The sequence below is a fragment of the Schistocerca piceifrons genome, chromosome X (genome assembly GCF_021461385.2).
Source record: "Schistocerca piceifrons isolate TAMUIC-IGC-003096 chromosome X, iqSchPice1.1, whole genome shotgun sequence".
Classification (NCBI taxonomy): domain Eukaryota; kingdom Metazoa; phylum Arthropoda; class Insecta; order Orthoptera; family Acrididae; genus Schistocerca; species Schistocerca piceifrons.
Window position 1 is genome coordinate 797,212,384 of NC_060149.1, and position 16,703 is coordinate 797,229,086.

General features: G+C 37.8%; 1 protein-coding gene and 1 long non-coding RNA gene across 2 annotated transcripts in view; one reads left to right on the plus strand and one right to left on the minus strand.

Moving 5' to 3' along the window:
• LOC124721432 (dual specificity mitogen-activated protein kinase kinase 7-like) overlaps positions 1-16,703 on the plus strand; it is a 175,227-nt gene that overhangs the window by 139,603 nt on the left and 18,921 nt on the right. The window lies entirely within an intron of this gene.
• The window catches only part of LOC124721433, a 33,299-nt gene continuing 31,804 nt past the window's right edge, over positions 15,209-16,703 (minus strand). Inside the window, exon 3 of the long non-coding RNA XR_007006330.1 lies at positions 15,209-15,304. This is a non-coding gene — a long non-coding RNA (uncharacterized LOC124721433). The remainder of the gene's footprint in view (positions 15,305-16,703) is intronic.

Consider the following 16,703-nt stretch of genomic DNA (forward strand, 5'->3'; position numbering starts at 1 on the left):
TGTGAATAAATTTGGTGCTATTTACACAAAGGGTTACTCTATGGAAGTCAAGATCTATTGGCTAGTTTGTCATCTGAATTTCTAAAATTTTTGAGAAGTTAATGTACTCAAGAGTTGTCAGCTGCCTGTGCAATAATGGAGTTGGATCAGCCAGTCGAAGTTTGAATTTCAAAATAGCCACTAGACTCACACAGCTATTTATGTATGCACTGGGCATGTAAGAAAATTTATAAATGATCAAATATCACCGTTTATGACCTGTGGCTTACCAGAGACATTTCATTGTATGTCCTAAAATTCTAGTATGTATGACATACGTATCATATGTATGTCATTCTAATAGTCTATACAAACAGCATCAAACATGATTGTGTTGGATTATCATAGTTTTATTATGTTTTTGCACCTTTTGACAGTGCCTATCATAGCTAAAAAACTTTTTGTTTCATATAATGGTTTAGATTGGCAGACATGCATGATGATTTTCATGTAGTTTGAAACCAGTCATAAAATAAAAGGAAGAAAAAGTGTATGAAAGACTGTTTTATATTCTACAAGTATTATTCTATGGGCCATTGTGTCCTACATCATGATTATGTTACATTTCATCAACTTGCTGTTTCATCTGCTAAGTAGCTGACTCAACTAAACATTATGGTGTCATCTAGTCTTAACATCCACCTTTTAGTTCTTCTCTTCTGCTGTTATGTTCCTTTGACTTAAGTTTACCTTACAATTTTCCTCTTTAATGTTCTCTGCAAATAACACTTCACTTACTGCTAAACACATTCCATTCTTTTTTTATTATTGTGAATGACTGTTTGCCAGTTCTATTATTTATTTTAAGCATTCTTGCTTAGTGTAATAAAGACCTCTGCTATCCCAAGTGGCATGTCCTTCCCAGCACATTATATCTTACAAAATCAATATATATTTTTTCCCTTATGAAGTGCCCATAAGCATTTCAAGTCACAAAAGAGGAGTAGTGCTTCTTGCTCTGTGTGAGAGCAATGTACTGTGAAGTACTTCCAGAGCAACAACACTCAGATTCAGAGTACTAGCTTTGTTACCCTATTCAGTTTCATTTATTTGTAATCTCACTACAGTCATAATATTAATAATAGATTCCCAAAATATGCAACATTCAGAGTTGAGTTACTAAGAAATAGACAGTAGTAGGAGACATTAGTTGAACTTTGAGGTTGGATGTATGTTATGTATCAAGCACACGCTGCACAACAAATAATTCTGGCCTCCATAGTTCTGAGATATTGGTGCCCAGTGAAAGAACCTTAATGTTTACCAATAGGGTGAGGTAGAAACAAGAATTCCTGCTACTGTTGTGTTCATTAATTATTACTGACAGCTTAATGATTATCATGCTAATATAAAAATCTCAGTTTAATTGCACTTCAACATTGGTTTTCTCCATTTGTCTCTCCCTTTAACAATATGATGTTGACTAGTGTATGTAAGCAGGATGTGCTAGAAGGATACAGAAGATAAGCGATTCAGTGGTGAATATCAATCAAAAGAGTATGTACAATTTGGGTAGGATATGAGTTGGAAAAGAATGTTTGGTAGGGGAGTGAGGTGAGGCATGAGGACAAGATTGGGTAGGGTGGGGATCAATTCTGGGCATGACAAGAAATCAGTCATTCTAATAGCGAACTCGTTTTGGAATTCCAGACCAGGATAATACTTTTTGATAAATGCACTGCTTTTGTTTCCTGAAATAATATATCAGCTTTGTAGAGGGATAAAATGACACATAACTGCTTGTGGGGATGGGTGGTGGAGTGATTGTAAGAAATGAGTCTAGTTATGTAGTTCAGCAGAGAATATACACCAGAGACACATTAAATGGGTGTCGAGGCTGTGGGGAATGGAGTGTACCTTATGAAAAGGACTTTACTTATGAAAATGGGGGTATTGTTATTTTTTAGCTGGTGTAATAGGTAATGGAATATTGAGCTGACAATATGTAGATGGCTGTATAGAGGTTGATGACAATGAAAGTAGTGTGATTTTCAGAAAAAAATAATTTATGAATTTTTCCTATCACCGCAACCAGCCCAAAACTGATACAAACAATTTTGAAATTGACAAATCCTCTGTCATTTTTGTACTTCTCCAAAATATGTTAATTTTTTTCCTTTCTTTGGTTTCTGTCTGATATCCCATCTGTACGACTGTTTCTAGTTTGCCTATCCTTTATATGTGATTTGTTGACTACACTGTTAGTTGCTTCTATCTCATTCTGCCCTGTTGTATTATCCTTTATCTGTGATTTGTTACTGCACTGTTAGTTGCTTCCATCTCATTCTAACCTGTTGTACCAGGTCAGTTCAAAAAATTCCAGAACTTCGTCCACAAAATTTTTCTACACTTACCTTTTACTTATTGTGCATGGTCTCCTCCAAAATATTCTTCGCCACAATTTATATATCTCTCCCAACACCTTTTCCAATTCTGGAAGCAGTCATGATATGCTTCTTGCTGGATCGTTTGAAGCGCTGTCTGCAAATTTTCTCTTATCTCGTCTATCGTAGCAAATCTTCATCCTTTCAATGGAATTTTCAAGTTTGGAAATTAAAAAAGTCTGCAGGGACCCGACCTAGAGAATACAGAGGATGAGGCATGGCAGTGATTTCATTTTTTGTGCAATAGTCACGCATCATCTAGGATGAATGTGCGGATACGTTATCGTGATGCAAGAGCCATGAATTGTCTTGCCACATTTCAGGCCGTTTCCTTCTCACATTTTTTTGCAACACGTCCTGATAATACCGTCAATTAACAGTTTGTCATTGTGGCACAAATTCATGAAGAACTAATCCTTTAAAGTCAAAGAAAACTATCAGCATGGCTTTGACATTTGAACAGACCTGATGAGCTTTTTTTGTTCTTGAAGAACCTATCCCAGCCCATTGTGAAGATTGAACCTGTGTCTCAACATCATAACCATAGAAACACATCTCACGACCATTTATGATCCTCTTAAGGTACATCTCGTTCTCATTTGCACGATCCAAAAGGTCTTCGCAGCTTGCGAGGCGAAGGTCTTTCTGGTCTTGCCACATGAGCTATGGGATGAACTTGGTGGCAACATGATGCATTCGAAGATGCTGTGTTAGGGTTTCATGACATGACCCAACTGAAATGTTACATTCTTCTGCAATTTCCCAGAAAGTTAGTCTTTGAATCGCATGAACAATTTCGTTGGTGTTCCTGACATGAGCATTGTCGATAGACATCAAAGGGCTTCTTGAATGAGGGTTATCTTTAACTTCCGTCCAGCCATTTTTAAATCATGTGAACCATTTGTAACACCAAGTACGGCTTAAGCACTCATCACTGTAGGCTTCCTGCATCATTTGGTGTGCCTATGTAAAGGTTGAGTTTCACACAAATTTAATGGAGGCACATTGCTCTGCTAACTCTGCCATCTCAAAATTCGCAAAGTGTGTGACACAATGTTTTGCTCAATACAGCACTGAAAAAGAACTAACAGACATACAACAATAAAAATTCCGGCAGTTAAATAACAAACACAGGCATGTGCAAGGATGCCAATCACATTTTGCTCCAACACACCATTGGAGCTAAATAATGAATGTTTCAGAATTTTTTGAACAGACCTCATATTATCCCTCTTCATTTGAAGTCCTGATTGGCTTCTGTGTCATATTCTTCAAAAGTTCTGTTTTTGCAATGAGAAACTAATGAATCTTTCAGCTTCTGTTATATATATCAATGTGTTGGCACATTTAAATAGATACTTTATCTTTGTGGTTTCATTTTAGATTGTTCATTCTTATAATTTGTATTAATCCTGCTTGACTGTTGAGATTAAGGACATTATTTGTTGTACAGTAATGTTATTTTAGTGTTTTATTGGAAGTATTGTTGGTACCATATGAACTTATATCATTAAGTGTTTTTATTTTTTCATGTATTGTAGGATAAATTTTCATTTGTCATAAATATTCATTGTAGCTTCTTTAATGTATTATCTGTTTTCCCTCTCTTTGCTATCACACCCATATTTGAAGAGTAATTGTTGAAGATACTACACTTTTACATTCTGTTATAATGTTCTCACCCATCTCCGTGAAAATAGTAATCTATTTTACAGCTTTTCCTATCTCTCCCTTGCTGTTAGTCTATATTGCTTTTACTGTATTTTTTGATGTCAAAACTAATAAGCAACAGTTACTCTTTCTTACTGATGCTTATGTGCACATAATGCTGCTTCACATTTTCATTCCCCTGTATCTTATATAGTCTTACACACTTCTCCCAAATGAATGGATATTTAGAATTTCAAATTAGCATGACAGTTTATTTTCATTGGAAGTCATGTGTTGTTTCTCCCAACCATAGCACAGAAATTTTTCTTGCAGCCACTCAATGAAATAATGTTTCACGCAATATGGGAGTTTTTTTAATGTCGCATATCAACAGATAATAAAATTATTTTGAAAACAACCAATAAAATCAAAAGAGACAAATGATCAAACCGAAAAGAAACTAGTCACCCCCAGGAGACATGTGTTCAGTACCATGCAACACAATCTCTAGCCTTGAAAATGGCCTCAATTTGATCAGGAAGAGTGTCCACAAGTTTTTTCACATATGGCTGAAACCACACAGTGATGATCAGATCCCAGAAAGCTACCAAATTGTGACAATGTTGATAACTGTTTTTCATTTGCTATTCCAAATAGTCTCAAACATTTTCTTGGGATAGAAATAGGATGGTTTAAAAGGCCAACTGAGGTGCAGTACCTAAGTCATTTTCAAACCAGAAACGTATTTGTGCAGCCATGTCAACATCGCTGTTGTCATCTTGGAAGATGGGAGTATTCACAGCAGACTCATCATGAATATACACTGATGTGACAAAAGTCATGTGACGGCGATATGCACATCTGCAGATGGTATCAGTATCCCTCGCATAAGATATAAAAGGGCAGTGCATTGGCGGTGTTGTCATTTGTACTCAGGTGATTCATGTGAAAAGGTTTCTGACGTGATTATGGCCGCATGACAGGAATTGATCAACTTTGAACATGGAATGGTAGTTGGAGCTAGACACATGGGACACTCCATTTCGGAAATTGGTAGAAAATTCAATATTCTGAGATCTGCAGTGTCAAGACTGTGCCAAGAATACCAAATTTCAGACATTACCTCTCACCACAGACAACACAGTGGCTGATGGCCTTTACTTAAACGACTGAGAGCAGCGGCGTTTGCATATGAGTTTTCAGTGCTAACAGACAAGCAATATTGCAATCAAGAACCACAGAAATCAGTGCGGGATGTACAATGAACCTACCCAATAGGACAGTGCAGCGAAATTTGGTGTTAAATGTCTATGGCAGCAGACAACCAACATCAGTGCCTTGGCTGTCAGCACATCGCCTGCAGCTTCTCTCCTGCACTCATGACCATATCAGTTGAACCCTAGAGGACTGGAAAACCATGGCAACATCAGATGAGTCTAGATTACAGTTGGTAAGAGCTAATGGGAGGGTTCAGGTGCGGTGCAGATTGCACAAAGCCATGGACTCATGTTGTCAACAAAGCACTTTACAGGCTGTTAGTGGCTCAATAGTGGTGTGGGCTGTGTTAATGTGGAATGGACTGGGGCGTCTTGTGCAACAGAACCGATCATTGACTGGAAATGGTTATGTTTGGCTACTCAGAGACCATTTGCAGCCTTTCATGGACTTCATGTTCCCAAACAACAATGGAATTTTTATGGATAACAATGCACCATGTCACTGGGCCACAACTGTTTGCGATTGATTTGAAGGACAGTCTGGACAATTTGAGGGAATGATTTGGCCACCCAGATTGCCTGAGATGAATCCCATCAAACATATATAGGACATAATCGAGAAGTCGGTTTGTGCACAAAATCCTGCACTGCCAACACTTTCACAATTATGTACGGCTCTACAGGCAGCATGGCTTGATATTTCTGTAGGCAGCTTCTCACAACTTGTTGAGTCCATGCCACATCGAGTTGCTGCACTACACCGGACAGAAGGTGGTCCAATATGACTTTTATCACCTCAGTGTGTAGAAGAAGGTGCAACAAGTGGTCACTGTGGCTATTAAAATAAACGTTCTGGTTCATATTCATAGTAACCTGAATGACAGGATCCACTTCATGATATGAAAAACACACATAATGAACTCTGGCTGGAACTTCGCTCTCCACATACTGCAGATTTAATGCCTGATTGGGCAGTTGGTGCATTTGGCTCCTCACATCATTTGAAAAGAGGCAAAATCATAACTCATTGGAACACATTTCTAACCTCCAGTCAGCTACTTTCTAGTATCCATATTCTTTGGCCCACTGAAGATGTGTGGTGATTCCATGTGCTGCTGTCAGAAACAATCTTTTATGAGATATCCGACTCCAAATGTCCATTGCACACAGTTCTGTCCCGTGTTAGCTCAGAAACTGATATAGAGGGATCTGAATTTACTGACAGTAGCAGTGCCTCTTGGTTTGAAAATGATTGTCATCGATAAGGCGTGACACCTTCTCCTATCATTGTTCGTTAGTATGTGTTTATGGCCACTGTTCTTATGCTGTGTTACAGCACTGTGAATGGTGCACCATTCCGTCTAGGCACAATGGACAGTCCACACCGATAAACCAACAAATAGGGTAACTTCATTCATGATGTAGTCTTTGGTGCATCCAAACACAATAGTTCCTTTATGCCATTTTGCACATCTACATGTTGAACCAGTTTTGAGTAAACTTGACACTCCCGTGGTATCCTTGCTTTAGTGTCAGGGCACAGTGTGATCTGAATGAATGAGATTTGTTAAGTAGTTACTACTACTTTAAATGTTTTTTGAAGAAGGAAATAATTTCTCAGTGCTAGCATCTCATTCTAATGTTGTTTGTTGAGACTTGTGTTTGCAAGGAGTTCAAAAAATTTCAGGCACTCTTTGTGTATAATAAATATTTTATCATGCTGAGTGAACAAAAATGTTTGTTAGTTTCACATAACTTAAATTCTATTTTATGGTCACATTGCTTGTTATCTTATTGTGATTATTTTACTTTTAAATAAGTATGGAATATGATTAAGTTTTATTAGAAGACAACAAAGAGTGCTACTTTTTGTAGAATATTGACAGGTATCCACAAGTTATTTAACTGAAAAAATCTTTATCGTAGTGTAATTATTTTATATAAAAACTATCACTGATCATAATTATTTTTCCCTTGGAACAAGTGGACATAAAAACTCTAAAAATGACAGTTGTAAAATCACAAACTGCATTGACACATCTATTTACTTGCATATGAGGAAGTGGTGGAGTCTATACGAAACTTTTTAGGTGCCTCCAACTTGTAAAACACATATATATTGAAGTCTAGCTCTTTGGTGTGTCATAAGTAGAGACTTTCTGTTCTATCCTTGTTTAAGGGAAGATTTTTGCCAAAATATTACCAACTAACATTAAAGAATGCTGCAGCTTCATCATGCGTCAGCCATGTAGTTTTGTGTACTGCCAGTGGCACCTGCTCAAACTCAAGATGCAGCATGGATCCGTTACAGCATTGTGGAAAAACACTTGGTCCAAGAAGATGATCACCAATATTACCTTGCCAAACACTGATGGTGGCAAATCATCATAAAGAAAGCACTGACGCTAAACCACTACCAATACAATTGGTAATGCACCCAATTTTGTTGTAGTCTATAAATAAAAGTTGTGGAAGTTAGCAAGCCCATTCTTGTGAAAGATCAATTCTTAGGATTGATGATAAAAATGCACAGAATGATTTTTGCTTTTTTCTCATGAACCAGGGAGCAAAAATTCCATATAATAAAAATCCATTCGCAGTAATTCATACGTGTATTGCAGATGATCAAGAAAGTACTGGTAGTGACTTTCATGCAAGCTATGCTTATGTATAGGATACACAATGCAATCTCTTTGCCTACACAATACTGGTACAGTTTCTATTGTGGATGTGCTCAATGTCATATACTATCTCTATGTCTAGTTTCAGTGTAAAAATTTTTAGCACTCCCCCTCTGTTTCCACCTTTCCCATGAAGAAACCCAACTTCAGACAATTATCCAAAAGTTATAGCAAAATTTTATGACTCGGATATTAATTTCCATGAGGTTAACATTTGGCCTTCCAAACATTTTCATTTCCTTGACAGTAACTTGTTACTGATAGGGTATATGACACTATTGTAAAAACTACATTTGACTACATTAACTCCATTCAATTTAAACAAAGACCAATGTAAGTGAGAGAATTATAGTAGTGTCATCTACATGGAATATTTGCACTTCTAAATGTGCATTTTTATGAACTTTTATTCTTCTCCTATCAGAAGTAGTGACATGAAATTTTCCCCTATAGTTTATATTCACTATGTGTAATAATCTTTGAGTACTACTCCAAATGGAATACACATATAAAGAAATTTTTGCCAGTAGCAAATTTAAAAAAATGTGATGATAGTGCAATTTTGTTTCCAAAACCATATAAAAATTTTGTTGCTGACAAAAATAATTTAAAGGGTAACAGTAACAACTCACCAAACAGAAAAATTGTGCACCCCATAAATTATTTACACTCCACCAGGTTTCTCCATTAACATGTTAATAATATAAAGAAAAGTGGTCTCCACATGAATCAGGTTTTCAGGCACTTCCTGGCAGATGAAAAGTGTATTCCAGACTGGTACAAGAACACAGGCATTTGCCTTTCAGGCACCACCCTCTTATTGAATGAACTGGTCAGGCATGTCTCACAACCTATGTCCAGTCATGACTGTAGCTATCTCCAACTTATGAACTCCTGTTGAAGCTCTCTTGCATACACTGTAGACTAGCACTCCAAAGGGAAAGGATACTGAGCAGAATGACTTAGCCTATGGTTTGGTTCCAGAATTTTCTTTCGACCTGCTCTGGCATGTATAGTGTTATGTAACTTCCTAAAACTATATATCCGAAATAAGACTTGAACTCTGACACTTACCTTTTGTAATCAATGTTCTCACTGATCGAGGTATTCAGCCAGTGCTCACAGCCTGCCTTCAGAGCTTCAGTTTTACCAGTACCTCGCTCCAAAGTTTCAAGTTAATGGAACTGGCCATACAGAAGCTGTGAGTCTAGTTGTAAATCATGTATGGAAATCTCAGTTGGATAGAGCATTGATGGCAAATGACGAGAGAGTGGCAGTCTGTGTGACAAATGGGTCAGTGAGTTTCACACCAGCACACAACCAACTACATAACAAAATATTCATTCTAGAGATTTTAAGGATTAGAGACAATCCATTAATTAACTGATAGTAGAAATTGGTATTAAATAAAGAAATGATGATTACTGTTCATAAAGAATTTGTTTAATTTGTTAGTTGTTGAGACTGTAGTGTGTGATGTGCCTGGGAGTATAGGGAATGAATTTTTGCAACATGCATTAGGAAATTTAACGTATTTGTGAAACATAAGCATGCAGACTAATTGTTGTTTTGTATACAGTTACCAATAATTTATTTGAGTATTTTATAGATTAATTTTCTGATGGCTGTCAGATCATTAGAAAAACTTAACACCTCAGTATCACAATAAGGGCAGCAGGAATTAATAAAGGGTTTACTGAAGGAACTAACTGTTACTTACATGAAATATTTAGTCAAACTAGGGAAAACATGATTCTCCAGCTGCTCTCACTCTTCATGACAAAATATTTCATGAATGAATCGTTGGATGTCAGTGTCCAATGGGCACAATATTTTGGCAAATGACAATGTTCCTATCATCAAGTTTCCTGATGAACTGACTGCTTGGAGGCCAGTGCAGCAATTTTATTTCTTCTGGAAAGGTGAAGGGGAGGGGAGGGGGGGGGGGGGGGGGGGGGGAGGAAAACAAATGCCATGCCAGCCCCCAAGCAGTTGTAGTTAGTTCATCAGTCCACATAATGATAGTGATGTTGCCACTTATTGAAATACTGTGGCCTTTGGACAGTGACATCCGGCTGTTCACCTATAAAGTATCTGGTAAGGAAAATATAATTTTTAATTAAAAAACTAGTAGCATAAGTAGTGTAGAACACAAAGATGATTGCTTTTAAGCATTTCCAAATAACTTACAGGAATACAACTAGGAAATGCCCTCAGCGACCGCTGTTCTCGAGGATGCTCTCCAGCTGCATTTCCATAAGACATTTCAACATTTGATGCACTGGAGAAGCTCAAGTTTCATAAATTTAAGCTATACACATAAACAAATTATATCTTGTACAATACTTAATTCTAATCACTCTGATAGGAATCATGTGGATGGTCTATGGGACATGGAATTAATAAACTAAAGAATTTACAACTATGAGTACATTGTTTTGGTGCCATATGAGAAGTTTTGATAGTAAACGATGTTATTTTGGTGATATAAATGTGCATCAGTCTAAATCATAACAGTTGTATGTGTAAATATATCACATTATCCAATTTATTTTCAAAGACATAACCATGACTTTCACAAGTAAAGTGTAAAGCAGTCCACAAAATATGTGTATTACTTAATTGTCATATACACTGCCTGACAAAAAAATGAAGTACCCAGAGGGGGAGGAGGAAACAAAATGAAACTTTGAGGGGTTGAAAAGTTATATGATGTTATTTTGATGGTTACAAAATTAAGTTTACAAAGAACCGGGCAGTATCAGCCCGCTTATTATTATGATGTTGCACCCTCTCTGGCCTCGATATTTGCATGGACTCTATTGGAAGGGTCACAAAGCTGTTGTATCTTCTCCTGAGACAAGCTGACCTGCAACTGTTGTAATTGGTCCTTGATATCCTGGGATGGAGTTGACATCCAGCTGATCCCACACACTGTCTACTGGAGACAGATCTTGGGATCTTGCTAGCAATGAGAGTACTTCAGCATTATGCAGATAGTTCTTAGACACAGATGCCACATGTGGATGAGCACTGTCCTGTATAAAAATGGCACCCCAATGCCGTCGAATGAGAAGTAACACGTGAGGGCGTGGTATATCCGTGACGTAATGTTGTGCCGTCAGAGTTCGGGGAATTACTGCCGGCCCTGACCTGAAGTCGTACACCACGGCTTCCCACGCCATTATGCCAGGAGTAACACTACTGTGTCTCTCCAAAACATTGGAATAATGGATCCACTCTCCAGGTCACCACTAGACACACAGACTGCGGTCATCTGGGATAGAACTGCGATTCATCGCTGAGCACAGTACAGTGCCAATCAGCAGTCTGCACGTACTGGTCATGGCACTGGTCCAATGGCACTGGTCCAAATGCAGATGTTTGTGCTGCGGTTTTAACAGCAGCCGTGCCTATTCCGGCTGCTGCTAGTCTCCTACTAATAGTGCAAGATGACATCGAGTGTTGCAGGGAGTCCATAACTTGTCCTCAGTTGGCATGCACAGATGTGAAAGGGCTACGGAGTGCTCGGTGCACGACACAGCAATCCAGCCTTGTGGTGATCACATGTGCTCGACTGGAACTTTGATAATGAGATGGGTACTCTTGTGTTACCATGCAGTCCAACACTGGGCCACTGTCACATCCGAATGCTCCACGTATCTGGATATTGCATGATTTGACCAGCCACCCAAATGGAGACCCACTATGAGGCCCCTTTCAAACTCTATGATAACACCAACTCACATAAGAACAGAGCATATCCATGTCCTTCTCAGTGATCACTCAACATCTGACACTGTTCGTGCCCCTTATATACTCTATCAAGCCTGATAGGTAACAACACTAAACATGAACTACACTAATGCAGTCTGGTGGCTATTATACCTGTCACAGAGAATTGCAACCCAAATCATTTACATACCAGCTAATGGTGCATATGTGTGTGAAGCTACACTCACAACTGATGAAGTCTTCTGGGTGCTTCACTTTTTGTCAGGTAGCGTAGTTATAAGATATGCCATTAGGAAGGATTTATACAAAATATAAATGAAAAGAGACCTAATACACAACAGTTAATTCACCTAGGACATCTTATAATAACATATTTGCAGAAGAAAGAATATATGCATGAAATGTGGGTTGACTGAGAAAAATCAGTTCTGTGGATTGATGACATTCCAGTAACTTCTGTATTTTCATTTGAGTGAGTGCGTAGCAAGGAGAAGAAACTTCAATTTGATGCCATTAGTGAGGAGGCTTCACACAATTCAAACATTTTCATCGCAATGAATGTCTCTCAATACTTAGTTGAAGTCCTCATAATAAAGCTACAGTTTTAAGTTTACACTACCAAGTAATAAAATATGTAAGGTCTTAAGAATTTTTGAAAATTGTCATACAGCTTTTTATTTGTTTTGATGTCTTAGGTCCACAAGGGAAAGACATACTGTCACTGCAGTATAGACATATATTAATGTTTATGATCTTTCACTCTGCCCTTCATTCATATCAGTTATTATAAAACCACATGTAGTATTAATATGAAGAATTTGAGGTCCGTAATTAATATCAGTCTGTTCCTTGTGTTCCAAGCATCTAGTCTGCTAATAGTGTTATAGCCAAAATCCACTATTTTGTGGACCAATTACAAGTGACTTAGGGTGAAAATGATGTTCAAAGTCATATTATTCTCATGTCTTTCTAACAAAGTCTTCATTGAAGGTAAAGTGCAATTCCAGATATATTTTAGAGAGCTGCTGAAGCATATAATCTTTACACTATATAAACTCTGTACTTCCCATTTTCAGCACTGTTGCTACATATGTGGTATTATAAGCATGAAATTAAATTTGAGTCAAACAGATTATTTTCTAAATAACTCAGATTGATCTTACTTATTTTGATGCCTTTATCAAAATTTGTGGTACAGTTTCTGCAACATTAGGTATGGAAAGTTGTTAAATCCCAACATCATTAAAATACAGCAAGTAAACAACTAATATTTTAATGTAATGACCTGAGGTAATATTTTCCATGTTGGTATGGAGCAATGGCAAGTGGTCAGAATGCTAATAACTTGTTCTTTGAGCTGAAAATTTGATTCCATAAATACCAGAAGTAGTGCAATGTATATTATTTCTCTGAAAATATTGCATACTTTTGGTGAATGGAAGAAACATCAGTATAATAAATCCTGATCCATCAATTACAGCCTTCACTCCTGTTGCACACGAGACTCAGGATTATGTTAACTAAACTTTGACTGATAAAGAGCTGGATTCCTAATTTGTAGTCATGCCATTGTCATATCTGCCATGACCTGATGCATACACTTATGTAAAATGTGTTGCCCATTGAGGCTGCTCTAGAGAATGAAATGACCTTTTATGATAAACCACAAATACTTCTGCCTTTGTTAAAAAGCCTGTAGGAATATTTTGTTTGTAATAATTTTTAATTGAGGCATGATTAGATAAAATATTTTAGATTTTTATTAGTTTTTGTTTTCGGTTGAAACAACTTCATAAAATGTATCAAGGTAATAATCCATATCATGCTGTGATACACAATAAACTATCTAAAAGAATCTCACTAATTTAGCTGCATCACTGGTGAATTAAAACACAATGTTTCTAGGATTATCTACATCCTATTTGCTGACTCATGACAACAGACACATTATTTGCTCAACAAGGCATAAACAGGTGTGGCAGTATTCAATTTTGCTCCTTGCGAGGAAGCTGAAGGTAATTCTAGAAATCTTGAATTTTAAATTGTTATTGATGCAGATAGAATAACATGAGTCTTTTATATAGTCGAACTGCAATTAAAGACTTCATAGGCATTTCACTTTGGACCAAACATGTGCATAGTAAATGATGAAAGAGGAATAACTTGAGCATGGCTGTGAGTGAAAAAGGACAGAAAACAGGCACTGAATCTCTAGCTCTTGAAAGGTGTTTTTTTTTTTTTTTTTGCCCCAGAGTGAAGATATAAGCAGGACATAGGGAAAATTAAGAGAAAGATGTATAATTTTGAGTAGAAAGAAATTCACTCAAATACTTGGTTTCATTTCTGATTTGAGACTCAGAGAAACCTTTATTTCTCTCAAACTACTTGGCATCTTTTCCTTGAATTTCCTCTTCTTATGGTAGAAACAACTGTAAAAAATCTGAAAGTTAAAGATACAATGTCTCTTTTATGTGTGTGTGTGTGTGTGTGTGTGTGTGTGTGTGTGTGTGTGTGTGTGTTAGTTCTTGTTTAGTTGTCCCTTTCCAGCTACTAAAAATTGGGTGTTCCATTCTCTGGTGCGTAGTTTGTTGTTACTCATTTAAGACTTTATGTTTTGAATGAGCAGTGTTAGACATTAAGACACATTAATGTATTTTCCTTAAAATTTTCTTGGTGGTCAGGGGGAAATGTTGTTCTTCATCCATCCATTAAAGTTGAAGTGTTCATCATGCAGTTTATACATTCAGCATCAGCAATGATTTTTCCCATAAACTTATTATGTTGTGCACTTCTGAGGGTGGCCAACAACCTGTTTGTGAATATAGTGAGTTTTGACATCATTCTTTTCTTGTATATAAACACACCTCTTCATTTTAATTTTATCAAACATGGAATTTCTTAGCATTGCGCCTCTTTTAATCACTAATTTCGCATCTTGCAGTAAATGTATGGTGCTATGTATTCGTAAATGTTACAGACAGTACTTGAAAGATGCCCAGAATGTATGTGTAGACACCAATTATGTAACAACTGTTGCTGTTGTCTGAACAAGACTGAAATTGGTTTTTATTTTTGATAGCCAGTGGGGTTTCAGTTCAAAAACAGAGTAGAAGATAGTGCTTTACAGACAATAAATTAGTCTAAATAAGTGTAAATAATTGTTTTACTAATGTGTAATTTATGTTCATAACTGTGAATATGGCACTAACAGAGTGCCCAGATGTTACAAGCTATAATTATCCTGTATTGTGTGAAGGTAACAAAAACAGACATTAAAAATATCCTATTACAAACAAATATTAGTCAGACTACTTATTTACTGACAGTTGACAGATTTATGGCTTATAGCAGAGCAGTGGCTTTCTTCATTGTGGCAGAGACTATCTGGCTTGCTTTTTAAGTTTGTATATAAATTCAGTTTTACATGATTATATTAATAATAATGTTATTGAAATTTGTAGAATATGCTTGCCTCATGTAAATTAGAAAGGTTACATTCATCCCTAAAGTTGTCAATTGTGCCTCTTATCATTTAATATCCTCTGTCTCTCATTGCACTTTCTTCACACCCTGCCCTTCCCCCTCTTCTCTTCTCCATCTATCAGAAAAATTTAACTCTTACTGATTAAGTCTTGTGATTAGCATTAAAACAAAATGATACTTTTCTCAAGTCTTGTGATTACCACTTAACATAATGATATTTTTCTAAATCAAGTTATTTGTGCACTTTTAAATTCGTTTTTCTACTGAGAGTTTTCTTTCATGAATGGTGACTAATTTCAATAACAATTCATTTCCAAGGCAATGTTACATAATAATTCTCAGTTAGGAACCAGTATGTCAGCTTAGCCTTATCAATTGCTCACACCCATTAAACCTGATAAGCATTGAAACTTCCTGGCAGATTAAAACTGTGTGCCCGACCGAGACTCGAACTCGGGACCTTTGCCTTTCGCGGGCAAGTGCTCTACCAACTGAGCTACCGAAGCACGACTCACGCCCGGTACTCACAGCTTTACCTCTGCCAGTATCTCGTCTCCTACCTTCCAAACTTTACAGAAGCTCTCCTGCGAACCTTGCAGAACTAGCACTCCTGAAAGAAAGGATATAGCGGAGACATGGCTTAGCCACAGCCTGGGGGATGTTTCCAGAATGAGATTTTCACTCTGCAGCGGAGTGTGCGCTGATATGAAACTTCCTGGCAGATTAAAACTGTGTGCCCGACCTAGACTCGAACTCGGGACCTTTGCCTTTCGCGGGCAAGTGCTCTACCAACTGAGCTACCGAAGCACGACTCACGCCCGGTACTCACAGCTTTACCTCTGCCAGTATCTCGTCTCCTACCTTCCAAACTTTACAGAAGCTCTCCTGCGAACCTTGCAGAACTAGCACTCCTGAAAGAAAGGATATAGCGGAGACATGGCTTAGCCACAGCCTGGGGGATGTTTCCAGAATGAGATTTTCACTCTGCAGCAGAGTGTGCGCTGATATGAAACTTCCTGGCAGATTAAAACTGTGTGCCCGACCGAGACTCGAACTCGGGACCTTTGCCTTTCGCGGGCAAGTGCTCTACCAACTGAGCTACCGAAGCACGACTCACGCCCGGTACTCACAGCTTTACCTCTGCCAGTATCTCGTCTCCTACCTTCCAAACTTTACAGAAGCTCTCCTGCGAACCTTGCAGAACTAGCACTCCTGAAAGAAAGGATATAGTGGAGACATGGCTTAGCCACAGCCTGGGGGATGTTTCCAGAATGAGATTTTCACTCTGCAGCGGAGTGTGCGCTGATATGAAACTTCCTGGCAGATTAAAACTGTGTGCCCGACCGAGACTCGAACTCGGGACCTTTGCCTTTCGCGGGCAAGTGCTCTACCAACTGAGCTACCGAAGCACGACTCACGCCCGGTACTCACAGCTTTACCTCTGCCAGTATCTCGTCTCCTACCTTCCAAACTTTACAGAAGCTCTCCTGCGAACCTTGCAGAACTAGCACTCC